The sequence below is a fragment of the Vulpes vulpes genome, chromosome 4 (genome assembly GCF_048418805.1).
Source record: "Vulpes vulpes isolate BD-2025 chromosome 4, VulVul3, whole genome shotgun sequence".
NCBI classification, from domain to species: Eukaryota; Metazoa; Chordata; class Mammalia; order Carnivora; family Canidae; genus Vulpes; species Vulpes vulpes.
This window is the reverse complement of record NC_132783.1, coordinates 30,837,511-30,859,259: the sequence shown is the minus strand read 5'-3', so window position 1 is coordinate 30,859,259 and position 21,749 is coordinate 30,837,511. Positions and strand designations below refer to the sequence as shown.

The 21,749-nt window shown below is 34.5% G+C and overlaps 1 pseudogene; it reads left to right on the top strand.

The window, feature by feature from the left end:
• LOC112931015 (tubulin alpha-1A chain-like) overlaps window positions 1-20,436 on the top strand; it is a 32,043-nt pseudogene extending 11,607 nt beyond the window's left edge.
• The last annotated feature ends 1,313 nt before the right edge of the window (window positions 20,437-21,749 follow it).

Below are 21,749 nucleotides of genomic sequence, written 5' to 3'. Positions count from 1 at the left end.
GTTCAGAGGTCTGCTGACACTTACTGGTTTGTACAGGATTATATAAATTACCACTTCCTGGTTTGCTCTTAGTAATGAATTTCTTGTCTCCTACATTTCTCTCCATCATAAACACTTTTCTCCATCTGCCTGTCAAAATGCTACTTCTAAATTTCACATTGCTACATACAATAAATGAATGCTATGAATAAAATTCTATTAAAATTTATTTTGTAGAATGTGGGTTTATACTTGTATCATAAATAATTGCAAATGTAATTATTAAGTGACTTCTCCAGAGATATGCTATTCCTAATGTAAAATAGTTTGTTTTCTTCAGAGATAAATTAAAAAAAAATAAAACTACAGAGTACTGATTTTTTAAATCAGTTTGTATATCTGAGAATTGCTGCAATGCTTGAAATATTTGCTTTCTAAAAATTGTTCAAATATGAGTATATTTTGACAACAAATGAATAAATATAGATGAAACTCCTTTGACTCTCAGAAGACTTTAAAATAAGAACTAATGGAAAAAATAATAATAAGAGCTAATGGGATGCCTGGGTGGCTCAGTGGTTTAGCACCTGCTTTCCGTCCAAAGCATGATCCTGGAGTCCCGGAATCAAGTTCCACATCGGGTTCCCTGGAGGGAGCCTGCTTCTCCCTCTGCCTCTCTCTTTCTGTGTCTGTCATGAATAAATAAATAAAATCTTTTAAAAATAAGAAGAACTGGTCATACAAAACATGAGAGTCACCTAACTCTGGGAAATGGACAAGGGGTAGTGGAAGGGGAGGTGGGCAGGGGGTTGGGGTGACTGGGTGATGGGCCCTGAGGGGGGCACTTGGCAGGATGAGCACTGGGTGTTATGCTAAATGTTGGCAAATTGAACACCAATAAAAAAAATTTAAAAAAGAAAGAACTGATCATAGCTCTTAAACAAAACCAAAACAAAAGAAACCTCCTTTGTGGCATTATTTTAAGAATTTGGTTTTTGGAACTATACATAACTTTCTGGTTTCAATACATCTTTTTTTTTTCTTTTAAAGATTTTATTTATTTATTCATGAGAGACAGAGAGAGAGAGAGAAAGAGAGAGAGAGAGAGAGAGGCAGAGGCACAGGCAGAGGGAGAAGCAGGCTCCATGCAGGGAGCCTGATGTGGGACTCAATCCTGGGTCCCTAGGATCACGCCCTGGGCTAAAAGAGGCGCTAAACTGCTGAGCTACCCAGGCTGCCCTATAAAATTTCTCACATAGTCTCTCAAATTATCTCAGCATCTTCATTTTCTGGCAGAATGCAAGTATCTAGTGATTATCCCAAGGTCTTTGAAAGCCGCTTAAGGGAGGAGCCTTATTTTTTAAATTATCTGTGAAGCAGTCGCCCAAAGGCCAAGCCAACTGCCATTGAACTCCAGAGTGAGTGAAAAATAATCTCTGACTACATTAAATTACTGAGATGCTGGAGCTGGTTTTTTTTTATAGTAATTAATAATCCTTACCATGACCAATACAGACATATTTTGCTTATTGTCATTTCATACTACTGAGATATGGTATACATGGTCGAAGACATTGTCTCATCTATAAAAAAAGTGTTACTTAAATGTTTTGCCTATTTAATGCATCAGAATCTTGACTATGATGTTTGAAGTCCACATGATTCACATATTTCTGTTTAAGCATATTGCAAAAAATTCTTTACCTCAGGACTTAAAAACTGTAACAGATATAACAGAACTACCTATTTGAATTACAGAATTCAAATTATGACATAAAGCTACTCATTTATATTTATTACATAGTTTAATATATAAGTATATGTATTTTTAAATATTTATATATAGCTTAATATATAAGTATGCATATTTTATTTAATATATACTTAAATTTGTTATATAATATAAAGATAAATGTTACATACTTATTTGACTGTAGAATAAAAATATCAGAGTTAAAGATTGATATGAATTTTAAGTACTTTATTTGGGAAAGATTTGGAGATATCTTTTTGCCAGTTGTTAAAGGAAAGATCTCTATTTAGTTATTACCTGAATTTTTCTTGTTATATTGTTCAGTTCTGAGGAAATTCTTTTTTGTTATTATTCATATGCTGGGATATTGTCTTCCTATAAAAGATCTTCATAATCTTTGGAAAATTATTGAGTCTTTGTTAAATTACACAATTTATTTTAAGCACATGTGTGCTGTCTTAAGTTCTTCAGTATTTTAAAAAAGCAAAATAAGAGTGTGTATATACTACCTCCCTGACAAGAACTGTGGAAGTCTGAGAATTTACTCAGTTTGCAAGCTAACAACCTAATCTACCAAACAGTTTCATAGTTTCTAAAAAACAAAAACATTAAACTATCAAGTCAGAAGCAAAGGAATTTATTACAGCAATGTCTTTGGCCAGTGTATCAACTTCCATTGGGCAATGTCCCAAGTGCCAATTCTGGCAAGGAAACACTAAGAAGACCAAGTAATACCTGCACTTGGAGGAGAGTAACCACAGTCTTAGGGAACTTGACTATAATAAGCAGTAGGGTTGCATGCTCTTTACTCTAGAGGGAACCAGTCAGTGTCTTCCGAACTGTTCATTATAAAAGCGGTCTTGAAAGAATTAGAAACAAATAGTGCAGAAACTGAGAGACCAAGGGGAAATTGCCTCACAGTCCTACCAAGTAGCCTCTGTATCCATGGATGCTTGTATATTTCTATTCAACATTTGTAGGTTATATTAATCTCCTTTTTTCTGTTCTTACTACCATAATGGGGAGCGATTTCATTCTACTCTATTTAACTAAAAAGAGTAACATCTAGATTATATTCAGAGCCAAAATCTGTTTCTATTACTGGACTGAGTCAGAATGTATTGATACTTATTTAGTATTATCCGCAACTAGCTTCTCTGCATTCTGTTTACAGCAGCTCATGGTGTTAATATTTAATTATCTACCACCTGTGGCCTCTTATATGAGTAATGTGAGCCACAAACAAATGATTGTTGGACCTTTCTCTTGAGGGATGTGAATTGCAATAGCTACACCAAGACTTAATGCATACATGTAAAAATAACAAAATATAAGGGACTGAAGGTGAACATAGTTAAATGCCAATGTAAATATTAGTGCTTTATAAAGTCATTCTTTTCAGATAAAACTGTTTTTAAAAATGGTTACTAATGGGGGCAGCCCCGGTGGTGCAGCGGTTTAGCGCTGCCTGCAGCCCAGGGATGATCCTGGGGACACGGGATCGAGTCCCACATCGGGCTCCCTGCATGGAGCCTGTTTCTCTCTGCCTGTGTCTCTGCCTCTCTCCCTTTCTCTCTCTGAATAAATAACATAAAATAAATTTTTAAAAAAATAGTTACTAATAGATCATCCTGCCAAAAAAGTTATTTAAATAGAAGTTTTAATTAGTTGAATATAAAGGTATAATTTTCAGATGTCAGCAAAATTAAATTCATCAATTTGGTCTCAAAATTTATCTGTTGGACAAAGCAGCACTGCCCAACAGATAAATAATAGGAGCCTCATATGTAATTTTAAAAGTTCTAGTAGGCAAATTAGAATAGAAACAGATGAAATTAATTTTAATATATTGTATTTAAGCCCATATACCCAAAATATTACTTAAATAAAGAATATAGAATTATTAATGAGTTTGTTTATATTATTTTCTTTATCTTAAGCCTTAAAATTCCAGTGTGTATTTTACGCTTAATGGCATATCTTTGCTTAAGCAGGACACATTTCAAGTGCTCAGTTGCTACCGGTGACTAGCACCTATAATATTGGATAATGTGAAAAATAAAGTCAACTTTCATTTAATTGCTTAATCAAATGCATAAAATGATATTAAATTGAATATTTGTGATGTCAAGATACTCTTTATGAATGTACCTGAGCAAAAGTTTTTATTTTTTTTTTATTTATTTTTTTTTTTAATTTTTATTTATGATAGTCACAGAGAGAGAGAGAGAGGCAGAGACACAGGGAGAGGGAGAAGCAGGCTCCATGCACCGGGAGCCCGACGTGGGATTCGATCCCAGGTCTCCAGGATCGCGCCCCGGGCCAAAGGCAGGCGCTAAACTGCTGCGCCACCCAGGGATCCCCAAAAGTTTTTAATTTAATCTTTCCATTACAGCAGAATGAAACAGTGGTAAGAATATTGGATTAAGATCCTGGAGTCACAGGCTCAAGTTTCTACACACTAACTAAGAACCTTGAATGAGTCATGTAAACCCTTGGGTCTTATTTCCTCATATGTAGATGAAAGGCTTTGGGTTTTATGATTTATAAAGTAGTTTTAGTCCTAAAATTCTGTCAATCTGTGCAGACCAAATAAATGGCTAGGGGGAAGATGTAAAATATCATTAACTTGAGAAATAGGTTATCATGGCTTTGGAAAAATCAATGGCTATGCTTTACTAAATATAGCTACTAAGTCTACTTTGTATAGGGTCATATAAAAATCACCTAAACATATGTAGTTAATTTGACCTTAAGCATTGGAATAGTCTGAGAACTAACATTGTACAGAAATTATGGGCATTATCTCATATTTAGATTTGAGACTTATAGGGTGTATTTAAGTCATATATTATCAAAAATTCTACTGAGCCATTGTATCTAGTTCAGAAATGCACTTTTTTTTCTTCCAAAAAGAAGTCAGATACAATGAAACAAGCAAAATGTAGTAGAGGGAAAAAAAAAAAAAAAAACAACTATGTATTAAACATGCTGCAGTCTTCCTAGACACATACATTAACCTGTCTGGCTGAAGGTATTTGCTAATTCATTTAGCCTAAACATTGTCTTGAAAACTCACAGCTGGTTACAAATCCAATCTTTTACAAAGCTCTATACCCGCAGGCAGTTAAAAGAAATATTCAAGTTCAACTTCAGCTTCAATGGGAAGTTAATCATTAAGTTAACTTCCTGATTTTCTTGTACAATTGAGTCAATCACATTGAATTTGCCCTTTAACATTCTGGCTTTTTTTCTGCCAAAAAATTGTTTGGCTCTAGAAGAAGGAAAAACAAAAACAAAAACAAAAACACCAGTATTGGTAGAACAATTAGAAGGTATAGGAATATTTGTTTTGCAACCACTGAGTCTATCATTCCTTTGCTCATGACCCACTGTGTTTGATTTCAGATTTCGGAAACAAATATTTTTGTTTATATTTTATTATAATTATATCCTTAGTTCTTATGGCAATGTAGTTGTCTGCATACAGTCAATAAGAATCGGTCCCAGGCAGCCCTGGCGGCTCAGCGGTTTAGCACCACCTTCTCCAGGCCGTGATCCTGGAGACCGGGGATGGAGTCCCATGTTGGGCTCCCTGCGTGGATCCTGGTCCTCACTCTGCCTGTGTCTCTGCCTCTATCTCTCTGTGTCTCTCGTGAATAAATAAATAAAATCTTAAAAAAAAATCTGTCCCTTCCCCTTAACCAGTATCAATTATACTACCAAGATATACTCTTTGTCCTATTTCAGAATAAATCTATTGAATCAGAACTGAAAACCCTTCTTTAAATAATAAGTTGTATTTTGATTTGCAAAGGCAGTATAATTGAAACAAAAACAGGATGGGTACCTGGGTGGCTCAATGGTTGAGTTGAGCATCCACCTTTGACTCAGGTCATGATCCTGGGTTCCAGGGATTGAGTCCTTAATTGAGCACCCCGCAGGGAGCCTTCCTCTCCCTCTGCCTATGTCTCTGCCTGTCTCTGTTTCTCATGAATAATTAAATAAAATCTTAAAAAAAAAAGAAAAACAGACAGAAAACTGGCCTGCTAACCTGTTGTATACCTAAAGGTCGTTGGACACTTTACTGGCAAGCCAAAAACCTCAGTATGTGTTGAACACCTTGAATATACAGAAATTCTTCAAAATCAACAAGTACTGCAGGTGTAATAATTGAGGTTTTTAAAAAGTCTAATACTGTATTTATTAATAGAAGTTCAGGATAGAAATGAATTCATGGTCTTAACAGTTTGCACTCAAGGAGGTTTACATAGTTAATCCTTTTAGTTGTAGACATTCAAAACAAACCAAAATGTGACCAGCCTTCTTGTTAAATTTGAGTGCCACTTAAGATTATTTCTGATCAAAATGGAGAAACTTTAAAGAAAAACTATAAATACCCATGAAAATTAAAAATATGTATTATGGCAGTTTTTTAAAGATTGTATTTATATATTTGAAAAGAGAGAGTGTGGAGAGAGAGAGAGAACACGAGTGGGGTGAGGAGTTGAGAGAGAAGCAAACTCCCCACTGAGCAGGGAGCCGGGTGCAGGGATCATAACCCAAGCTGAAGGCAGGTACTTAAGAGCCTGAGCCACCCAAGTGCTCATAGTATGACAGTTCCAAGAACACCTAAAATGTATTTATTTCATTAAGAGAATTTACCCACTATTTGCTATTTTATTAGAGCCCAGTCACTATGAAGTTGCATGTCTGCTTACAAATTTCTTTTTGGTAGAAAAGGTAACTTCTGGGCCTATAAACATTAACTAGGTTTGTATTTAATGTTGCATCCTTTTTATAATGTTCTTTTTTAAAAAATGCCTTTCATAATGGACTATATATTTTGGTTCTTTAAATGCTGTAGAGTCACCATCTTATTAATTCATTAATGAGTTAAATAATTAATATGCACATTCTATTAATGGAAGCTGTTTTTAGCATATGAAAATGATACTTTAACACTTAAAACTATTTTGAAGACTAAATTATTCATGTAATTCAGTTATCTTAGCACTATTAGAAAAGTCAAACTGTACTTCCAGTTTATTCATCTGGGTAAATATGCCTTTCATTAGGACAATAGATTACTCATCTACTCAGATAACTGCTTACATATTAATACTCATTTTACCAACCGACCAATTCTAAATTATTATGTCACAAACAATTACATTCAAATAGTTCTCTTGAGCCCAGATTACAAAGTCCTGAAAACATACTTTCCCAGTCTCTCCTATCTGATACTATTAAACCACCAGAGCCCAGATTCCAAAACCTTATATGCTCTGCTAACATTTCCTTTTCTGAAACAGCAAAGATTCTATCAAGATGTATTCTCCTTTAATAATAAGGTCTAATGAACTTAGCTAAACTAGAGCAATAGGTTATTTTAGTGATCTATTGAAAAGAAAGTTGACGGTTTGTGTTCTGGGCCATGGACTGGTCTTTGACTTAAAGAGTTTTAGTATTTATGAGGATATGCTAATTTGTATGTGGAGAGCATAACTTTTGTCAGATGATAACAGTGTTCTGCATATCAAAAATGTAAGGTTCAGTCTTTAGAGAATTTACACTCTGAATTATTTTAATGATAATTAAGTTTCTGGATCTACTTTATTATTATACTCACAGAAGCCAAGTTCTTTAGACAGGTGCTTAGGAAATTTGTTATTGAGCTTTTTCTAGGCACAATATTTTCAGTTCCTTTTAAATTTCCTTCTAGTTTCTTAATCGTCTTGTGTATAAAAGCCAAGATAATGGCTGCTAAATCTCTTATTGTTTATTTTTACTCTCATAAAGCACAATAATATTTACATTTCATAATGGATCACTTCCTGGGACAGATATACCAGATTTCCCTATGTAAAATGATCAAAAAGAAAGAGTCCAAAAAAAAGTAATGAAAAAAATATCTGTAAGGGAAAGGTTAGCAGAGCTATGGCATCAAGAGTGGTAACATGTCAAGTCATTCTTATTATAATAGCATTTCCCTTTATTTATCCAATGGTTATACCTTAAGGGACTATGTATATAAAATAATAAAATTATAGAAAATGTAAGTAGTTTAAGGAAATTTTTTCTTGAATAGCATACTGTTTTAGCATTGGTGTTTACCTTTTTAATGCTTACTTTTTCCAACTTTCTATAATCCCTAAATAAGCAAAATGAATAAAAATATTTTTATTATTCCATAGATTACTTGCATGGCCTGAATTATGTGCCTTCCTGTCCGGAAATTACATTTTTGTAAAACTGTGTAACAAACACAGTGGACAGAGTAGAAATTGACAACTACCTACACTTGTCTCAACACTGCTCCCAGGACACCATGAGTTAAATTCTGTGTATTTTTTTCCTACTGTATGACAGTGGATGAAGAGAAATATAGACTCATTGGTTCCTCCTGAGAAAGAGATTAACTGGACTCCTCACCAAATCCTCAGAGGGACTGGTGAGGCTGGAGGACATTGATTCGTTGGTTTTGAGAAAAAAGATAACATGCATAAAATGTATTTGTCCAATCACCAAGTCTGATTGGTGCCCCCTCTCAATCTTCAGACTCTTGACCATCTTTCATCAAATATATGCTTGCCTCTTTCTGATGCCTTCCTCAATATTGATATACAGGACCAGCCTCAAGAGCATATAAATTGTGTTATTCCACAGAACTCTGAGCTTACAATGGATTTATGCTTAGTTTCATTCTCTGCTTTCACCATCTTGAAAGTCTTAATATTTTTTTTTTTTAACAAAGGGCTCTACATTTTCATTTTGCTCTGGGTCCTGAAAATTGTGTTGCTGGTCTTTGTATTATATGAAAAGAGGGGTCATCTCTCATTGAGTTATTTCTTTTTAAAGCTAAGAGAAATTATAATTATTAGCTCAATTACTGTATTTTGCTTATAAAGAAGGTAACATTCTAAATTCCATTTTTTTAATAGTTAGTATGATGTAAGAGAACTTGTCTTGGAATCAGGAAATGTGGATCCTGGTTTGAATACTGATGTTGGAAAAGACATTAGGGTTTGAAGCCAACAGCCAAGAAAGAATTCTTGAGATGTCTTTGGTGCAAAAAAAGGTGATTTTATTAAAACACAGGGACGGGACCCATGGGCAGAAAGAGCTGCATTGGGGTCATGAAGAGTGGCCCATTACATACTTCCAGATTGGGCAGGGGTTAGCGATAGTATAAGTCTCTACAGAATTTTGGAAGGAAGGTTTTCAGGACCTTGAGGGGGCTAGCTATTGTTGGGAAAAGGTCATTTATTAGTGTCTAATAAAACCTTAGTCATGAGACCCTTTATATCAGTGGACCATATGCTTAGGGGATGATTGCCAGGATATACCTTGGGAGTGTGGTTAGAGATAAAGGAAATTTCTAAAGGAATTTTTTATATGTTAAAATAGACTTACAGGGTCCTGGGGGTCAGGCTAAGATTGCCTTTTGCCCTTAGCAAAGTAGTAACGTTGAGGCAGTTGAGTCCCTAGAGGAATGTCACTCTGCCTGTTTCAAGGACATGTCAATGAGCTATAGGTAGTAAGGAAATTTACTAATTTTTCTTCTGCCTTTGTTTCTCACATCAAATGCCAGTATTTTGCTTCATAACCTTAGGACCTCTATGATTTCTCGTTCTTTTTCCAGGGACAAAAGATCTACTTTTAAATAGATTTAGACTAGGTAATCTTAAACATTCTAGTTTTAAATTTTATACAAATTTGAAGGAGAAGAATAATTCCCTTTTGGTTGTTTTTTTGCCATTTCCACCCCAAGTCATTTTGCATTTTTCTCCTTGAATTGAAAATCAGGAGGAGAAGAATCAAAATTTAGAGTACAGGGCCAAAGAAGCATATGTGGATTTGTGATGTATAATTATGGATAGTTAAAAAATATTTAAAGAATTACTTCCTGATAATTCATCTACTGACTCATCAGCAGGACTAGAAATATTTTTGTTTCTTGTGATTAGATCTTGCTGTTTCATTGCAGATCACACACACACACACAAATACATATATGTTCATGTATAGTGCAAGTGTATGTGTATATATGGAGTCTGTGTGTGTATATATGTATACATATATGTATGTATATATATACGCATACAATAGTTTAACCTGAATAAATTCTTTTTTTTCTAGTAAATTCTCGATATTGCTGTAAATGAAAATATATCTATTGCTTTAACATAAGTCCAATAAAGCTTCAACATAGCACAGCATGATGGGTCCAAAGAGATCTAGAGCATAACCTTCAGGGATGTATCACCGTGAGGCTGATGGAATGGACTAAGTAGCCTATTAAAACCAGCTGCTCTGGCTTTACCTGCTGAATCTCCCCTGTGGCCCATGCTTTGGAGCAACCAGATGCCATTTTTCAGTCTGGATTAAATTACCTGGTCCTGTGGTTGGTTCTCCACTGTCCTCATCCTCTCCTTGTCTATCTTCTCTCATACCAAAGGAAGTAAGAACTCTAGCGTTCCTCTCCTTGAAACTGTGTAGAAGACTGGAGGCAGATATCATGAATTCAAAATTTATTGTATTTAAATTTTGTTATCCTAGGTAACTTTTTCACAGGTCTTTTTTTATTGTTATTTTAAAATTCCATAACCCTGAATAATTAGAAAACCCTCTTTTATTTAAATATGTGACCAGATATATCTTCACCTAAATACACCCACCAAGAATAAAAACCCTCCCTATCCTCTCTGCTGCTCTTCATTATTTATTAGCTGTCACCCTACATGTTTTTATTTATCTTGTTTATTCTGTCTTTCTTGGCTAGAATGCAATTCTGACGAGGGCAGTACTTTTTTGACTAACACTGTTGTATGTAGTAGCTGCATACTGATTATTTCTTAAATTAACAAATAGTGTTTAGCAAAATCATTTAATTTTTATCATGAAGTTAAAATTCCATGTTGTGTGTGGGATTCTGATAGTTTCTATTAAACAGAGTTTTAAAGTTACTCAGCTTGGATACAATGTTTAGATGATAATTAAATTAGTCCTCACCTTTTTCCTTAATAGACACATTTTTAAACTCATACAAATGCCTAAAAGTTTTGAACATCAGGACTTAAAAATGCAGAAACTGGGCTTTTTAGAAAAAATGATGTTTGAGCATTCTATAAATCATAGCCCAAGATAGTAAAAATAAATAGTTTACATAATAAAGGAGTTGAAGATTGCATATGTGTACTAGCTAATTTTTACCCCAAAGGAACTACGTTTCCATTGGCTGAAAGACACATACAGAGTTAAAGTTCTGTGTTCCCATTGAGGGAAAACTCACAAAAGATATTAAGTTTGTGTGGGGATCCAGAGGTTAACAATCTGGTGGTCAATAGCCATGATAGGGCATACAAATGCCAAGAGTGCAGTGAAATTTGTACGTTTGAATCCTACTAACATGGACTGTAGACCACCAAATACCTGCTGACTCATCAGGTTCTTATCATAGGGTTAGGTTTAACACTCACTGCAGCATTCTTAGCCCTATACAAAATGTAGACCACACTTGGGAAGAAGAGAAGGAGAAGGCAGAAAATCGTGAGAAGAAACCTGAATTAAACAATTCTTCAAAAAGTTTAAATCCTCCATAAATAACAGAACTACCTTGGGTTGCTAGATATATTTTTCATTTTTAGCATGAATGAAGCTTCAAAACCTTAGGTTCATGATAAGTAAAGAAGTCATAATATTTTTGCTTCTCTGTAAGCATAGGAAATTAGTTTTTCCCATTAAACTCTGATACCCACTGATCTTTTTATAATCTCCATTGTTGCCTTTTTCAAAAAGTCACTGGGGGACCTGAGTGGCTCATTCAATTGTTTACCTTTGGCTCTGGTCATAATCCCTGGGTCTTAGATTTAGCTCTACAGTGGACTCCCTGCTCAGTAGAATCTACTTCTCCCTCTCTCTCTCTGCCTTTCCCCACTCATGCTCTCTCTTTCTCTTTCTCAAATAAATAAAGTCAAAAAAATATATGTAATATTAATAAAAATAATAAAAATAATATAATAATATATATAATAATAATTTATAATAATAAAAATAAAAAATATATGTCATATTGTTAGAATCATGCAGTATATAGCCTTTTAAGAATGAGTATTTCAGGGATCCCTGGGTGGTGCAGCGGTTTGGCGCCTGCCTTTGGCCCAGGGCGTGATCCTGGAGACCCAGGATCGAATCCCATGTCGGGCTCCCGGTGCATGGAGCCTGCTTCTCCCTCTGCCTGTGTCTCTGCCTCTCTCTCTCTCTCTGTGTGTGACTATCATAAATAAATAAAAATTAAAAAAAAAAGAATGAGTATTTCCCTTAAAATATGAATTTAAGGTTCCTCTGTTTCTTTTTATGGCTTGATCATTTCTTTTTAGCACTAAATAATATCCCATTTCCTGGATGTACTGCAGTTTATAAATTCACCTACTGAAGGACATCTTGGTTCTTACCAAGCATTGGCAACTATGAATAAAGCTGTTGGAAACAGACTTGTACAGGGTTTTGTGTGTACATAAGCTTTCAACTTCTTTGAATAAATACTAAGAAGTCCAATTGAGGCCATGATTTTCCCTGGGTCCTCCCCTCTCTTACAAATCCAAAAATACTTGTTGATTTTTTGGTGTGTTTAGCTTTCACCTGTTAGGATAGAGTGGTGAGTTCCAAGCTTCTTAGATTTAAAACTGAAAACAGGAAAACTATTTTTTAAAATAGTGCCATCATGTAGGCAAGAAGTGATAATGGTTTAAACCAAAGTCATGAGATGGAAGTGATAACAAAAGCTGAATATGTTTTGAAATTACAGTCAATAGGAGTTCATGATGAAACAGATGTGGTGTGAGAAGAAAAGTAGGGATTTAAGACTTTAAGTTGAGACTGGAGGGGTGGAGTTTATTGGGATGTGTGTGTGTGTGTGTGTGTGTGTGTGTGTGTGTGTGTTTTAAAAGTGAAAATCAAGATGCCTGGGTGGCTTAGTGATTGAGCACCTGCCTTGGCTCAAGGCATGATCCCAGAGTCCTGGGGTTGAGTCCCACATCAGACTCCCTGCATGGAGCCTGCTTCTCCCTCTGCCTATGTCTCTGCCTTTCTCTCTCTGCCTTTCTCATGAATGAATGAATGAATGAATAAATAAATAAAATCTTAAAAAAAACCCTTGAAAATCAGCAAACTTATAAAATGTTAAAGTAATAACCAGTGTTGATATTTCATTTATAGGTAGAATTTATTTATTTTTAGAACATTGAAAAAAAATTTTTCCCAGCAAACAAAAGAGTAGGAGATTCAACAGAACTAATTTTTGCTTCCTTTAGAAATATTTAGGTCACTTTATTTTTTAACTAATTTGGAAAAAGTGTATTTTATAAAAATATTTACATAAGATAGCTTCTAGATTTCTACTGTTTAGGTCATTTTATATTGATTATGTTTTGAAGTTAATGGTGATGAGTAAATCATAGCATAGAGAATGGTTTAAGATTATTTATCATTCCGTCTTAATTAACTAGTATTTATTCCTTTGGATTAACTACCTTTTTAGTTTAGGATATCACCACACAATCCTTTATTATTCTGGCCCATAAATAACCAGAAAAAATTAAATTTACCAGGTTCCAGTCTTATGTTTCAGAACTATCAATAATTTCTGTCATAAACTTTTCATTAGAACTAGGTATAATTAATAAAACTGAATAATCACTGTAATTTTATTTTCCAATAGTCTATAGACTTTGGAATTTTGATCACCACACAGGAAAAAAAAAAGCCCCGTGGAAACGGACAAAAATAAAGGTACAGAGAAGCCATAACTGGATAATTAACTCTTAAATAGCTTATACTTGGTTGAAAGATAATTTAAAATAAAATTTGACAAGGGAGGTTTGATAAAAATTCACTGCTTTTAGAAATAGAAATGACAGTAACTTATGCCATTGGCATAAACAAGCTTTGGCCCAGTATTTCATTCATAATGTCATATATTTAAGAGAATTACATGTTAAATGATGTTTCTCTGAGATAATTTTCTAATAGTCAAATTTTAATTAATACTTAATTTTCAAGGCCAGCGATTTAATGATAAATTCATTTTTTGAACAATGCACCATACTAAGTAACAGAGACTAATTTGATTTTTTCAAGTGTATCAGGTGAAAGGAATTCATAATAATGTAGTGATCACTATATATCTTTATGTTAATGTTACCAGGTAGTCATCTTGAAAGACTGGAAATGATTAATATGTTAGTGTATAAACCAGAGAAAATGTTTAACACTTAATAGAGACAGGAACATTTAGGACAATGTAAAAACATCTGCCCAAGAAATTGTTTTCAAAACTCTGAAAATTATAAGCAATTATAAGAATTTTACCTCACTATTCCTTTAACTCTGACTTAGTGACAGCTTAACTGGTATTAAGCTTCATTTTTTCAGCACTAGGATTTTGGGATAATCACTGTGTGCCTGTAATTTATACTCTTCGTCTTCCTTCTTTGTATGTGCTAAAAATGTTTTGGCAATACATTTTTAAGATGGTAATTACGTTGGAGTATAAGATTGCTTTTATTTTTTAAAGCTAGTGAAAAGAAATTTGGAGTTACTATACTTACCTAAAAGTTTGAGAACTTAAATTTTCTCAATTTTAGTTTTATTCTTGTATAAAATAATACCAAGCTAATCATTTCCATTATGAATGAATATACTTCAATTACACGTGTTTATTAATAGCAAAATATAAGATCACTAAGAAAAAATAGTGAGGATTGTTTGGCAAAATATGGATTTTTGTATCAGGCAAACTGATATTCAAATCTTAGCTTCACTGCCTACTCTATAACACCTGTAATTTCAGTCTCAGTTCCATCTGTAGAATGAGAAATATTTCTTCTGGAAAGGACAATGAGATGATGTATATTAAGTGTTTACTCAAGTGGCCAACACGTTGTAAATATTTAATGAATAATAATTATTGCTTTTGACCAACAATGCACTTTTAAAAAATAAAGATTATATTTATTCACTATCATTATTAGCAAAGCATAATTCCTCTGGTGTTTTATTCACATTAATTTAAAAAAAACTTTCATATCAAAAGAAAATAAAAGAGGATGAATGGTTAATGAAAAGATCATGAAACTATATGTGACGGTCAAAGAGCACTAGCAGAATAGCAATAAAAAAATTCTATGAACTTTTAGACTTCACTGGAGAACACAGCTCAACATCCTTCTGTGTAATACATTTCCTTTTCAAATATTCAGCCTGCCATGTCTCCATTTGAAAAACGAAAACAATATATTTTTTTTACATGATGCTACATTTTTTCTTCCAATCTGCATAGGGGGAAATTGAATACAGATAACAAACAATGGTACATATACTTTAATAAAGATTCTGGATTACTAGTTACACAGTCCTGAAGGCTACAGAAAAGGATTTGATGGCTGGTAACCTTGAAATTTGAGTATTAGGAAATGATTAAACCTAACAAGAATAGGTAAATTAAATACTTAGTATTCTCTGTCAATGTTTAATGTCTCTAAGCAGAACTCCACAGTCTCTATTTTAATTTTTTAAATTTAATTAAATTTGATTTTTTAATATTACAGAAATGATATGTTAAAAGCTTTAAGTAAAATTATAAAAATGACACAAAATCAAATATGTACCATAAGTATGAAGCTGTTTCATTTACCTCAATTTCCTTGGGAGTTTCAGCTTCATTTGCTTGCTACACCCCTAAAACTTTTATTTTTCTATTGTATTTCAGGTTTGATATAACAGCAAAAAAACAAGTTTCAAAAATAAAAATAAAAAAAAATAACAGGGGTGCCTGGCAGCCTTAGTAAGTAGAGCATGTGGCTGTTCATCTCAGGGTTCTGAGTTTGAGCCCCAAATTGGGTGTAGATATTACTTTAAAAATTAAAAAAAAATCTGAGAGCCTTTCCCCTAAGATCAGGAACATGACAGGGATGTCCAATCTCACCATTGCTATTCAACAGAGTACTAGAAGTCCTAGCACCAGCAATCAGACAACAAAAATAAATAAAAGGCATTCAAATTGGCAAAGAAGTCAAATTCTTCCTATTCACAGATGACATGATACTGTATATAGAAAACCCAAAGACTCCACCTCAAGATTGCTAGAACTCATACAGCAATTCAGCAATGTGGCAGGATACAAAATCAATACACCAGAATCAGTGGCATTTCTATACACTAAGAATGAGACTGAAGAAAGAGAAATTAAGGAATCAATCCCATTTACAATGGCACCAAAACCATAAGATACCTCGGAATAAACCTAACTGAAGAGGTAAAGGATCTATACCTAAAAACTACAGAACACTTCTGAAAGAAATTGAGGAAGACACAAAGAGATGGAAAAACATTCCATGCTCATGGATTGGAAGAATTAATATCATGAAAATGTCTATGCTACCCAGGGCAATTTACACATTCAATGCAATCCCTATCAAAATACCATGGACTTTCTTCACAGAGTTGGAACAAATAATCTTAAGATTTAGGTGGAATCAAAAAAGACCCTGAATAGCCAGAGGAATATTGAAAAAGAAAACCAATCCTGGGGGCATCACAATGCCAGATTTCAAGTTGTATTACATAGCTGTGATCATCAAGACAGCATACTACTGGCACAAAAACAGACACATAGATCAATGGAACAGAATAGGGAACGCAGAAATGGGCACTCCAGTCTGTGGTCAACTAATATTCGACAAAGCAGGAAAGAATATCCACTAGAAAAAGGACAGTATCTTCAATAAATGGTGTTGGGAAAAATTGGGCATCCGTGTGGAGAACAATGAAACTAGAAAAACACAACCTACAGAATGGGAGAAGATATGTGACAAGTGACATATCAGATAGAGGGCTAGTATCCAGGATCTATAAAAAACTTATCAAACTCAACAGCAAAGGAACAAAAAATCCAATCATGAAATGGGTAGAAGACATGAACAGAAATTTCACCAAAGAAGACATACACATGGCCAACAAGCACTTGAGAAAATGCTCTGCATCACTTGCCATCAGGGAAATACAAGTCAAAACCACAATGAGATACCACCTCACACCAGTGAGAATGGCAAAAATTAACAAAACAGGAAATAACAAATGTTAGAGAGGGTGTGAGGAAAGGGGAACCCTCTTGCACTGTTGGTGGGAATGTGAACTGGTGCAGCCACTCTGGAAAACTGTGTGGAGGTTCCTCAAAGAGTTAAAAATAGAGCTACCCTATGACCCAGCAATTGCACTACTGGAGATTTACCCCAAAGATACTGATGTAGTGAAATGCCGGGACACCTGCACCTCAATGTTCATAGCAGCAATGTCCACAATAGCCAAACTGTGGAAGGAGCCTTGGTGTCCTTTGACAGATGAATGGATAAAGAAGATGTGGTCTATATATACAATGGAATATTAGTCAGCCATCAGAAGAGATGAGTACCCACTATTTGCTTCAACATGGATGGAACTGGAGGGTATTATGCTGAGTGAAATAACTTAATTGGAGAAGGACAAACATTATATGGTTTCACTCATATGTGAAATATGAGAAATAGTTAAAGGGATTGTAAGCAAAAGGAAGGTAACTGAGTGGGAAAAATTAGAGAGGGAGACAAACCATGAGACTCCTAACTCTGGGAAAGAAGCAAAAGGTTGTGGAAGGGGAGGTACATGGGGGGATGGGGTAACTGGGTGACGGGCACTGAGGAGAGTCCTTGATGGGATGAATGCTGGGTGTTATACTATATGTTGGCAATTTGGATTTAAATTAAAAAAATAAAACAATAAAAATACAGCCATTTACAGACTTGTGTGCTATTTTCAATATTATGCAAAACTAAATGAAAACTTTTTTATTTGAGCAGCAGTATAGTTTTTCAACTTCTGTTAACAAGAGAGATTTATATAGAGAAAATTTGGAAACATCTGAATAATACTCCGTCATCATTATCATCATTATAATAATCAACAGTATTGTTTCCGATAACTTATAGTAAAGTATACACTGTCGAGACAGAAAACCATAAGTTTTATAGGTAGAGAAATATATTGAATGTCTGCAAAATACTGAAATATTTTGAATCTAAATCTCAAGTATAATAACTGATTTTTCATCTTAATGCCTATTTGTTTTAATCTTTTCTCAACTTTGAGAACCTTGGTTGACAGTTCAGGAAGAAAGAGCAATTTTTCACTCATTTGTTTCAATGAATTGGTTGTTCTCTTCCAGGATAAAGCTAAATAATAAGAAAAGTATGCATAGGAATCATATGAGCTTTGAGATGACAAAAAAGTCAGCTATAATGTCACTTTCACTGAGTTACAGTTTATTTAAAGAAACATTACATACCTTCTAAAAATTTTTTTAAGAACAAGGGAAGTGATAAAAAGAAAATGACAATACTGTTATTAGCAGACAATGATAATTATACTGCTTACATAAAGTGTTTTCAAAACATTGAAAATTGGATAAAATGCTACATTTTGGATTGGATAAAATTTTGGATTGGATAAAATGCTACATTTCTAATATTTTTATATCTCTCATAGTTTAATATCCTAATTATTTAGTCATTTATCAGGAAAATAGGTGTATTTGGTAATAATAATGAGTGGTTATTAATGCTTATACTTCCTTTGCCATCAAACTTCAATATTTCAAAGAATATACCTGCAAGTTAATCTTACTAGTTATTTGCATAATTAGCTGATAGAAGTTACATTTTCAGTCTGATGAATTATAGTTATCTCCAATCCATCTAGTAATGAGAGCATGGTAATAAATCTACTTTTTCAAGGTTTTCCTTTGAGCTAATAATCTAAATAGCAGTGTTTGTTCTCTGAGACTTGTGTATTTTGCTCATTTCAAAATTTCTCTACATAATTCTCAGGATCTTCTACTGGCAAATAATTATGAAGCATTCCTGCAGTTGACAAAACTGACAGTCAAGGGCAATTATATAAATTATCTCCTTTGAAAAGATACTGTCCTGAAAACATTACCTTACTAATAGAAGCAACACTTTCTACAGGGCTTGAGTGATAGATTTTTATGGGAAAATGGTAGGAAGCCAAAAGGTAGTTCCCTAGCTGAATAATATAGATTGAAAAAGAGTGAATAGAAAAAGCAATTTTAAAAGGGAAACCTTTTGGGGGACCTTGCCAGCTGACCAAAGACAATTAACAATGTATACTGTGCATGTAGAAAGGAATGGTGGTTTTCACTGTGCTGCATGAGGAAATTAGCCCATGTCCATGTCCAGTCTATTAAATATCTGCATTTATATACAAATATTTCTTGTGTTAGTGAAGAAGTGCTGTTTGTGGAGAAAAGAGACAAATTCCACTTGATTTCTGTGCTAAGAACCAGGTGATCACTATCTGGGCCAAAATAATGGCCATGAAAATGAACTGGAATGGGTATATATGAAAAATATTTCAAAACTGATTGTGTTCTTAGAACTTATGCAGTAGAATGTAAACTAATCTGATTTTCCACAATGTTACAGACAGATGGGAACCTACCATTTACAGACAACTTTTCTGTAGGAAAAAAAACAAAAAACAAAAAAGAGACACAGGTTCTCTTGCATTGACCACCTAAGAGTCGTGCTGTAAGAAGCAACAACCTCTCCTCTTCTGCTCTGCCATCTGCTCAGCAGCCACAAAGCAGCAACCGTGCATGAATATGTCTCCATCCACGTTGGCCAGGCTGGTGTCCAGGTTGGCAATGCCTGTTGGGAGCCCTATTGCCTGGAACATGGCATTCAGCCAATGGCCAGATGCCAAGTGACAAGACCATTGGGGGAGGAGGTGAATCCTTCAACACCTTCTTTAGTGAGACAGGCACTGGCGAGCATGTGCCCACCACAGTGTTATAGACCTGGAACCCACAGGCCATCTATGACATCTGTTGTAGAAACCTCGATATTGAACGCCCAACCTACACTAATCTAAATAGGTTGATAGGTCAAATTGTGTCCTCCATTACGCTTCTCTCAGATTTGATGGAGCCCTGAATGTTGATCTGATGGAATTCCAGACCAACCTGGTGCCCTATCCCCACATCCACTTCCATTTGGCCACATATGCCCCTGTCATCTCTTCTGAGAAAGCCTACCATGAACAGCTTTCTGTAGCAGAGATCACCAATGCATGCTTTGAGCCAGGCAACCAGATGGTGAAATGTGACCCTCACCATGATAAATACATGACTTGCTGCCTGTTGTACAGTAGCAACGTGGTTCCCAAAGATGTCAGTGCTGCCATTGCCACCATCAAGACCAAGCGTACCATCCAGTTTGTGGACTGGTGCTCCACTGGCTTCAAAGTGGGCATTAATTTTCAGCCTCTCACTGTGGTACCTGGTGGAGACCTGGCCAAAGTATAATGAGCTGTGTGCATGCTGAGCACCACCACAGCCATTGATGAGGCCTGGGCTTGCCTGGACCACAAGTTTGACCTGATGTATGCCAAGCGTGCCTTTGTTTACTGGTATGTGGGTGAGGGCATGGAGGAAGGAGAGTTTTCTGAGGCCCGTGAGGACATGGCTACCCTGGAGAAGGATTATGAGGAGGTTGGTGTGGATTCTATTGAAGGAGAGGGTGAAAAATAAGGAGAGGAATACTAAAGTTAAAAATGTCACAAAGGTGCTGCTTTTACAGGGAAGCGTATTCTGTTTTTTTTTTTTTTAATTTTTAAAGATTTTATTTGTTTATTCACGTATTCTGTTTTGAACATTGAAAAGTTAGGCTCTGATCAGTTAATTTGTATGTAAGCAGTGTATACTCTCATATACAATTATTGACCTATGCTTTAAAACACAACACTTAAAACCACTTTGTTACATTTCTGTGATGGGTTTGAATAAAGTATTCCCTGTCTTAAAAACAAATAAAGAAATAAAAAACAAACAAACAAACAAAAAGGACATGGTGTTCTTTATTTACCTTACCTCAGTCTCTTTGTTTTCTTTTATTTCTGTCCCAAGTAATTATTTTATTGTTTTTATTTCTCAAAGATCAATTCTATTCTTTAGCCTACCAGACAATGTTACTCTAGTTTAATGCAATTTTTTTTGTATTTTACTTAACTTTTTCCATCATTTAAAAACGTTTTATAGAGATATAAACCCATTGATGAACAACTCAGTGTATGTGCTGCCTTAATTTTTGGTTAAATTATCAATGTCAAAATTTTATCTTTGATGATCAATCTTTCTTGAATTTGGCTATAAGATAATGCCTTTTTTTTCCCTTTAGAACCTATAAAATTATCTTTTCAAAGTCTAATTCTGTTCAGTTTTTCTCTTCTTGACAATTATGATTTATGAAATAAGTTGAATACAGAATGACATTTTCTCTGATTTTTTTCCTCGGTCTACTGAGCAATTAAATTATCATTAGGTCACATGGCATAATCCTATCAAAATGAGTCAGAAAACATTAGAAGCAGGTGTTAGGGGGTGGATGGGGGCAGAGCATTTCCTAGCCCTGCCCAAGTACCTATACTGATATTTTCCCATTAGTGTCTCTATACCTTTGGGGATTAAGGACTTTACTTCTACTGTGGGGTAGGGAGGCTTCTTGGCATTTAACAAAGAAAGTGACCACAATTGGAGTTCAGATAGATACTCATCAAACTCCAGTGTCTCAGGAGATGGTCCTTCTGTAAGATAACCCACAGACAATGGGCAGTTAACTCTTTGACATGTTGAATGAGATGTATACAATGCTCCTCATCATGGATTTCCCCCATGTAATTGGTCTCCTTGATGCCTTCTTCATTTGTTTAATCATTATAATCATTTTTTTTGCATATTCCCTCAATTCCATACCTTCTTTCTTTACTTGTGCAAATTCTTGGTGAAACCATAGCCTTGTTTAAATTCATATCTCTGCACCAGTGCAACTGAATATGGTTACTTTAAAAACAGAAGAGTGTATATATATATATATATATATATATATATATATATATATATCCA